Below are 9,682 nucleotides of genomic sequence, written 5' to 3'. Positions count from 1 at the left end.
AATAATTCCAAAGTGCTGGGAGCACTTGCTCATTATCTAAGAGAGGGTCTTGCCACATGTACTCCAACATCCAGAACACTCTCAGGGTTGAAAAGCTCCCTTTCTTGTGCCCAGAATGTTTATTTTTTTAAGAGTGGCAAGTAAAAACGGACCCCTAATCTGCATGGCAACTGTGGAGCACCAGTCTTTGAAGGAAAGCCCTTCCCTGACACAAAGGCCACGGCCATCTGGAAGAAAAGCCACCCTCCTAAGCAGATCAACTGCAGGTCCCATCACACTGGGCGGATCTGCCCGGAAACAGGCATCTCGCCGTTATTAACTTACCCCCTCATTAGCAGTAATCAGAGTGTCCTCTCCATCTAATTCTTACTGAGCACCTGTGTAAGAGGCATTGTGTGGCCTCTCCCTGAGGGACCCTAAGGAAAAATGCCGCATCCCCTCTTGTCCCCAAGCCAGCTTTGTCTACGGCAGGTGCTTTGGAAAAGTAGGAGTGAGCAGGGCCCAGAAAAACCAAAACCGACACAATTTTTTGAAGTGTGATGTGTGTACAGGGGGATCGTCAAGTCTTTGCTGATAAGAAGGTGCTCTCAGGAACCTCACCCTCCTTCCTGAGGGCCTGTCCCCTGCCTGGGCCCTCCAGGGGCATGGCCAGATTTCCGCTCTCACCCCTGAGTCCGATGAGGCTCCTGCTGGAGGGGGGCGTTGGTCGGGCTGGGGTGTGAAACCAGCTCCCTGCCAAGCCCCAGGGGCTGTTATCACCACTCACCACGCTGCTTCCATCATATATCCTGTGCCAGCGCTGTGTCAGGCCCATCTTACATTTTTCAAAATGTCTTTAGCATCATTTCCTGAGCCTGAACATTTTGCTCGTGCTGCAAAACGGCATCTAAGCTGAGAACCATTTCTGCAAGTTTCACCCGGGGTTACTGGGACCACAGACTTCCAGAGGCGGGAACAAATGCTTTTCTCTTATCAGCGGGTGAGAGTCAGCCCAGCTTTCCTGTAAAACCCCAGCAATTTGCAAACCAGAGATGGTTTGTGCATTTTCATCTAAGTAGAGACCTGCTCTTCCAGTTAAAAAAAAATCATGTAAGAATTAAACTCTCCCCACATAATTTACCATCAGGTTATCTTCTGCAGCCATTCCTCCTTTCTCGAGGCTGGGAGGAGGCAGTTCGGAGGCACTGGGAGTTGGGCTCAGGGCACAGGTGGTGGGTGTGTTAGTCTCTGCTTAGCCTCAGCCCAGCTTTCTGTAATAATACAGCCTGACAAGATTTCTCCTCTCCGTTAGCCTTTCTCCTAACCCTTTCAGCTCTGCTTGCTGACATCATCCTGGCTGGATTTAAATAGCTAACTGTGCCATGTTCTCCTGGATACAAACCACCCGATTGGTCACCTCCCCAGCTGGCCTCTACCTACTGAAAGGCAGGAGGTAGAGCTTTGGGGCCAATGGCTGCCAGAGCTCAGCTGCTGCTGGAATCCAGTGGGTTTTCTGTCACTAAGGGAGGGAGAAACGTAGAGGTACCAGAGGTCTGTCCTGTGCATGGCTATACTTGCATGCCCAGGCAATGAACTGTGATCTGCTAATCTTACTATGTTCTGGGCATAAAGGGAAAAGATGGTGCACATCCTTTGTTCCCTCCTGTTGAACTGTAAGTAGATTATAAAATCAAACTCGGTGGCTAACTGATGGGATAATTTCAGTTCAAAGAAAAAAGGAAAATGAAAGAAAAGATGGATAGGAAATCTCAGAAAACTGAAGCCTCTCCCTTTTCATTTTGAGGATAGGTTAGCTACATCCTTGTGGTAGAGAGACACTGCATCAATATCAAGCTGAGTTTAACTCCACTGTGCTTAACAATGAATGCTTTTAATTATGAGGGTTTTTTTTTAAGTAATGAATTATGAGTTAAGCAGTCTGCTAGGCTGCAGTCATCTTCAATAATTCTTGCAAAGAAAAAGGTTATAAGAGAAAACTGATTGAAGAAGGTAAGAGTAAGATGAATGTAACCCACTGGAATCATATCATTCTAGAATTTTAATTAAGTAAATTTAAAAGCACTGGAGAGCCATCTACACAAATAGCGGGCTGAACGTTATGAGGCTGTGTTTAATACTGCAATCATTATTCAAAGGAAAACTGAAAAATCTTAACCCTGTATGTGCAACGTGCAAAGAAAGTGAACACAGTGAGAGCAGGGGATGGGGCATGGAGAGAACCCTGGCTTCCTATTCAGAAAAGCATTATTAAAATCCCTGCAGAAGGTATGAGGTCTACAATACAGTATAATAGAAATTATGCCTACACATACACATACATATGCCTTTACGAAGAGATTAAGCCACAATCAATTCAAAAGATAAGGATGAAATTGAAAGCTCATTCCATTTTATAAGGGATAGAATTAATCCCTGTAAAGTCACTTACTCGTATGGCTGGATACTTGGAGTGGACTCTGCGTGGTGCAAGCAGTCACCTCTTAGCTAATTCAGGTCTCTCACCAGCCCCCACTCCTTGTCAGGCTAGGCCTCGGTCGTCTCACTGTTTACAGTCAAGTACACCAAAGAATCGTATTCAGGAACACACACCTGATGGGTTAGAAACACAATCCACTTGGGACACTGATGAGGCCACTAGATGGAATACATTTACAATCCTAGCAACATTTGAATTCAGGCTTCCAGATCGTAAAGCAAAATCAGATAACCTCCTTATTCCAAATCATTAATACATAACCCATGAGTTAGTGACTGTACACTTCAGTGCTTCCTAAAGGAAATGTGATTTTCCTTGTTGAGATGTAATAACGCTGGGTATAGTGTTAGTTACATTATTCTTTATACTTTTTGTATATTTAGATTATTTCACAGCTTTAAAGTGTACATGCCATTTGACCCAATAATTCTACTATAAGAGTTTATTCTATACATATGCTTATATAGAAGTATTCTTTAAAATAACAAAAGATTGCAAACAACCTAAAAGTTCTTTAAGAAGAACTGGTACAGATACTATGCTATATCCATATGGGGGAAACTACGCTGCCCATCCGTACGGGGGGAAAGTACGGGGGAGACTACGCTGCCCAGGGACATGGAATCATCTCCACGATACGTTATTATGATGGCATGCAGGGAATATCTCTGGAAGCCTATACCCTACTCCCTGACAGCAGCGGCCTCCAGGGAGGGATAGGGTGGCTGGGGACAGGAATGGGAGAGGAACTTGTTTTTAATATCATAACCAGTTTTTTTCCAGTTTTATAAGTCAGCTCTATTGGAATATACCATTTGATGAGTTTTGAAGAATGAATGTTATGCTCTTTTGTACTCTTCGATTTTGTGCATGTATTGCAAAAATTAATTTTAAGGAAAAATATCTGTTTGAGCTAGATTCTTCAGAAGTTCTATGGAATAAAGTATTTACATAAGATACCTCCTTTGGTCTACGAACTAGTGGTAGAAGGCAGCTACTTTAGGAAGATTAGTTATTCTGATCTGAAAGGTAAATGTCCCACATGCTAGTGAATTACCCGGGAAAGGTGTGAAGACTCAGCCCATGGAGGAAGGGTAAGCGGGGGAGAGGAGAAAGAAGGTGACCAGGAGAAAAGAGAGCCTGGGTGCTGCTAAAAGCACCTCTACCTATGTTAGAATCTGAATGATTGAGTCCCCCAAGATTCATGTGTTGAAGCCCTAACCCCCCAATGTGATGGTAATAGGAGGTGGGGTCTTTGGGAGGTGATTAGGTTTAGATGAGGGCATGAGGGTAGAGCCCTCATGGTGGGATTAGTGGCCTTATAAGAAGAGGAAGAGACATCAGAGCTTCCTCCCTCTGCCATGCGAAGATACAGTGAGAAGATGGCCATCTGCAAGCCAGCAAGAAGACTCTCGCTAGAACCCAACTATGCAGGCACGCTGATCTAAGACTTTCCAGCCTCCAGAACCATGAGACAAAGTTCCATTGTTTAAGACACCAGTCTATGGTATTTTATTGTGACAGCTCAAACGGATTAACATCACCTAGTACAGAGGATGAGACTAGAAATCTATTTTATAATCATGATATCAAAATTTAAGGAGGTCCTTCTGAAATGCCTGCTTGTGGCCCAGTGTTTCCAGAACCCTCTAAAGAAATATAAAAATTAGTCTGTGTGCTAATGCCAGTGTAATGTTCTAATTGTACCTTCCATCAGCTTAGGAGGTGGAATTCCATTTTACTGCAAGTGGTTTGAAATTTACGTTGTCAGCTTGGTCTGGGTACTTTGGCTCCTGCTCTACCAGAAAGGCCCTATGAGGTACGGGCAGCAAAGGAGGAAGACAGAGCCAAGGCAAGGGGCTGGGAGGGCCACAGCACGGGAACATGGCGCATTAACCCCACCAGAGAGAGGCAGGCCAGAGGCCAACTTCGTGTGAGGAAGAGGCTGGAGATACCGTTATGGTCCTGCCTGTGCTACCTGTGGCATTATCAGTATGTCCCCAAACACTGTCACGTCCTTCTCTGCTTCACATTTGTGCACCTGTTTGCTCACCTAGAATGCAAGCTTCCCAAGTGGAGAGGCTCTTTTCTCCTTCTTCTCCTCCTTCTCTTTTTATGCCCAAGCCCTCAGCAAACATGAAGAAAGAAAAAGGAAAGAAGGAAGGGCAGAGGGGGCAGAACTATTGGCCTAAGTGTCAGTGGAGTTAAGGTAAGTAAAAGGTAAGGTAATTATACAATTTAAATTAAGCAGAGCTAAAATTTCTGAATTTCAGTCTTTTTGACAATATATCTAGAGGTGTTAGATGGGAGACTGGTGAGTAGAAGCATGGCCCCCGAACAAAGAGAGGGCAGCCCTGCACCTTCAAGTCTCACCATGTTCATACGGTGAAGGTAAGATGACTTTCCCGGTGGCTGCAGCTCCACCACTGCCTAGCTGTACAGGCTTGAGCACCTAACTCCCTGGGCTTCATTTTACTCATCTATAAAATGGGGCTAATAGTACCTTCCTCACAGAGTTATGGTGAAGACTAAATATAATATATATCATATACATACAAATATGTATTAATATATGTGTGGGCTCAGCATACTATCAGGCACGTACAACAGTGGGTTGCAGTTAATAGGATAATTGATGTTGTTTAATAAAGATGAGATTTATTCTACATTCCGATGGCTGTACAATCAAGGTCCATGAAAAGATCTGAATATACTACACATATAGGGATGCTAGTCACTAAAATGTGCATACAGGAAAGATCCCATTTCCTGCCATAATTATTGCTAGAGGAAGAATTCATGAGAACAGCCTTGTGAAGGCAATATTTGCCATCACCCCGTGAGTGCAAGGCAGCCTCACCTTTTGGAGATACTGAGCACCCCCACCAAAGGCAGAGTAATTCCTGCATCAATATATTATATTCATGCAATGGACTCATCTATCTAATGCGAATTCAATTTAGAGGACACTGCCAGACAGAATTAAATATATTAGTTTGAAAAATTACAGAGAAAGAATGTTTATAGCAGTTCCATTTGACTGAATCAATTTTCTAAGTGTTTTTCTTTTAAGAGTCCTAGAAATCTTGCTTATAGGGTGTGCCTCCAAGATAGACTTTGCATTACACCATCTGCTGCAAGAAAGAACCCCAGAATGTTTTATTTTTGGCCTTCAATAGCTGCCCAAGGGGACTGCCGCAGGAGAAAAGTGCGTGAAATATCACTTATCACAGACATTTCCACTAGCAATTATTCCAGCCCTTACCTGGATTATTAATCCGCGTATTTTAGGGAGACCAAAATTATAGCAAAGGGGTTATGATTGGTCATGACTAATGAGAAGATCTCAAATACTAAACGGGGATAGCTCACATGATGGCACTAGCTCTAATTAAGATTTTTATGCAAGAAATAACAATAATCTTTTAGGAAGCACCTGCCATTGGCTGGACTTCGCACAAGGCACTTCACATGTACCTAATCATTCATTCCTCATGTCAGGGCTGAAGGGTTTATTTTATGAATGATGAAATTAAGATTCAGCAAGGTTCAGCAAGGTTAAAATAAGTTGTCCAAGTCCCACATCTAGTCAATGGCAAAGCTGGCACTGGAACTCAAGTCTGGTTGACCCCAAGCATATGCTCGTTGGCATCCTACTGATCTATCAGGTTCAACAGGTAAAATCATGAAATATGTGATTTTCCCCTCCAACATTTTCAGAGATATCCCCTTAGCATAAATCCAATCATTTAACAAATATTTATATTTAAAAAATTATAGCCACCTTAGAACAATTCTCTATATTTAAAGGGTATATTTGGAGAAGGTATAGTGTCTTCTTAATGGAAAAATTTCCCACTGGATGAAACTCAAGTCCTCCATTTTAAGATTTAATATTCTTTTTGAGGAGAGTTATCTCCTTTACTTTGTAGTAAATAAAAAATCATAACAAAAAACTAGAATATGGATCTGAGAAGTATTCAAAATACAATTCAGAATGAGATTCTTTATGGCAAAACTAAAAACAATGGAGAATAAAATGAGAAAATATAACATTTACAGAGGTCTCGAAAGAGATTAGAGAGAATGCAATATTAAAATAGGTAATAGCTGGGAATATTGTAGAATTAATTAAAAAACACAAATCCTCACACTGAAGGAGCACAACAAACACTGAATAGAATAAATAAAATAAACCTCACTTAGATACATATGGTGAAACTAAGGAAAACTTCAAAAAAAAAAACTTAGGAAAACTTAAAACAACCAGTAAAAATAAAAGGGGGGGGGACATTGTTTGTCAAGGAACATCAATTAGACTAAGAGTTGACATCTCAGCAGCAAAAACTGAGGCCAAAATAAAGTAGGAAGAAATCTTAAGAATTGCTGACCTACAATCCTATACCCACTTAAATTATCATTTAAGAAAATAAAGACATTTTCACACAGGGGCTAAGAGAATCTTCCATTCACAGATTCTTTAAGAAAGAACTACATAAAGATGTACTTCAGGGAATAGGAAAAATGAACCAGTGAGAAAGGATTCAAGAAGCAAAAAATTCACAACGAACAACCTAAAAATAACATTAGGAAACAATTCCATTTATACTGGCATCAAAAATAGTAAACTACTTAGGAATAAATTTAACAGAAGTACAAAAAAAGTACAAAAGTGCAAAACTTGTATTCTGAAAACTATAAAATATTTTTAAAGGAAATTAAAGAATCCCTAAATAAGTGGAAAGACATCCCATGCTCATGGATTAGAAGGTTTAATATTATTAAGATGACAATACTTGCATATTCATCTACAGATTTAATGCAGTGCCTAGCGGGTTTCCCTGGTGGCGCAGTGGTTGAGAGTCCGCCTGCCGATACAGGGGACACGGGTTCGTGTCCTGGTCCGGGAAGATCCCACATGCCGCAGAGCGGCTGGGCCCGTGAGCCATGGCCGCTGAGCCTGCACGTCCGGAGCCTGTGCTCCGCAACGGGAGAGGCCACAACAGTGAGAGGCCCACGTACCAAAAAAAAAAAAAACTCCAGCTAGCTTTTTGTTTAGAGATTGAGAAGATAGTACTAAAATTCAAATGTAAGTCCAAGCGATCCAGAATAGCAATCTTGAACGAGAAGAATAAAGTTGAAGAACTCACACTTCCAGATTTCAAACTTATTACAAAGTTACAGTAATGAAGACAGCGTGATACTGGATTAAGAATAGAACTGAGTCCAAATATTAACCCTATACTTATAGTCAACTGATTTTCAACAAGGGTGCAAAACATTCAAAGGGGAAAGAATAATTGTTTTCAACAAATGGTACTTGGATAACTGGATAGCCACATGTAAAAGAATGAAGTTGGACCTCTTCCTCACCCTACACACAAAAATTATTAACTCAAAATTATCATAGACCTAAATGTAAAAGCTAAACTATAAAATTCTTAGACGAAACATAGAGATAAATCTTCATGACCTTGGGTTAGGCAAAACGTTCTTAGATATGATACCAAATGCACAAGCAACAAAAGAAAAATATATAAACTGGGTCATCAAAATTAAAAACTTTTGTGCTTCAAAGAACACCATCAAGAAAGTGAAAAGACAACCCACAGGATGGGAAAAAATATTTGTAAATCTTGTATCAGATAAGATTTGTATCCATAATATATAAAGAGCTCTTACAACTCAATAATAAAAAGACAAATAGCCCAGTTTAAAAATGGGCAAAGGATCTGAATCTCTAAAAGAAATATACAAATGGTCAATAAATACATGAAAAGTTGCTTAACATCATTAGTCAGTAAGGAAATGCAAAGCAAAATCACAAGATACCACTTGAAAACATTATGTTAAATGAAAGAAGCCAGTCGCAAAAGACCATTTATTATATAATTCCATTTCTATGAATGCCCAGAATGGGCAAATCTATGCATATAGAAAGCAGGTTAGTGGTTGCCTAGGGCTGGGAAGACTGGAGGAAAATGGGGAGTGACTGCTAATGGGTATGAGGTTTCTTTTGGAGGTCATGAAAATGTTCTAAAATTGATTCTGCTGGTGGTTGTGCAAGTCTGTGAATTCACTAAAAACCACTGAGTTGTAAACTTTAAATGGGTGAATTGTATAGTGTGTGATTTATATCTCAACACAGATGTTTTAAAAAGAAGCAAATGGAGAGTAAAAATATTGATAAATATACAGTAAATCTAAATAAGCATTGAATGTCCATAATAATCGTAACAAAAGCACTAACAGAAGTTATGAAAAAAGATGGAACTAAAATACTAGAAACAATAATATGTGAGAAGAGAAGAAGAATGATTAGAGATGAAGCGTCCTAAGGTCAATATTTAGTTTGAAAGGAAGGTGAGGTGTATGGATTAACCTACCAGATTGTTGAACAGTATGCTTGCTAAATTTAACAGTAAGCAGGAAAAAGTAGAAATATAATCACTTGAAAGAAAAAGAATCGATCAGTTCTGTAGAAGTCAGAAAAAGAGAAAAAAAACCAACATGGTGAATGGAAAGCATGAAATAAGCTTAAAGAATAAATTCATCACAATATGTAATCACAATAACGTAAATGGGCCAGTTAAAAGACTGAAGCTCAGATTTAATTTAAATAAATCCAGCTATATGTATTTTTTTTTAATGCATTTCTGGGCTTCCCTGGTGGAGCAGTGGATAAGAATCCATCTGCCAATACAGAGGACACGGGTTCAAGCCCTGGTCCGGGAAGATCCCACATGCGGCAGAACAACTAATAAGCCCGTGCGCCACAACTACTGCAGCCTGCGAGCCTAAAGCCTGTGCTCCGCAACAAGAGAAGCCACCGCAATGAGAAGCCCGTGCACCACAACCAAGAGTAGCCCCTGCTCGATGCAACTAAAGAAAGCGCATCTGCAGCAATGAAGAGCTAATGCAGCCAAAAATAAATAAATAATTTAAAAAATGCACGTCTAATTGTTTGTTCCTCGTAATTAGGATGCAATTGCACCTGAATATTTTTCCTTTTCTTGTTCCTGACTTTAACTGGGATGCTTTTAGCATTTCACCATAAAGAAAAATATTTGTTTAGGATTATGCTAGATACTCTTTTTCAAGTTAAGGGATTTTCCTTCTATTCCTAGGTCACTAACAGAAATACATTCAGACTGTTGACAGAAAATACTTGTTAATTTAGAATTCTATACACCAACTATCATTCAA

General features: G+C 40.2%; 1 long non-coding RNA gene across 1 annotated transcript; it reads left to right on the top strand.

Annotated features, from left to right (window-relative positions):
* Positions 1-1,530: 1,530 nt before the first annotated feature.
* LOC132593382 (uncharacterized) lies at positions 1,531-9,342 on the top strand. The gene is made up of 3 exons (XR_009558821.1): positions 1,531-1,652; positions 4,601-4,685; positions 9,155-9,342. It is a non-coding gene; the product is annotated as an uncharacterized lncRNA (long non-coding RNA).
* Positions 9,343-9,682: the final 340 nt, after the last annotated feature.

The sequence above is a fragment of the Globicephala melas genome, chromosome 14 (genome assembly GCF_963455315.2).
Source record: "Globicephala melas chromosome 14, mGloMel1.2, whole genome shotgun sequence".
Taxonomy (NCBI): Eukaryota; Metazoa; Chordata; class Mammalia; order Artiodactyla; family Delphinidae; genus Globicephala; species Globicephala melas.
This window is presented reverse-complemented; position numbering and strand designations above follow the sequence as displayed.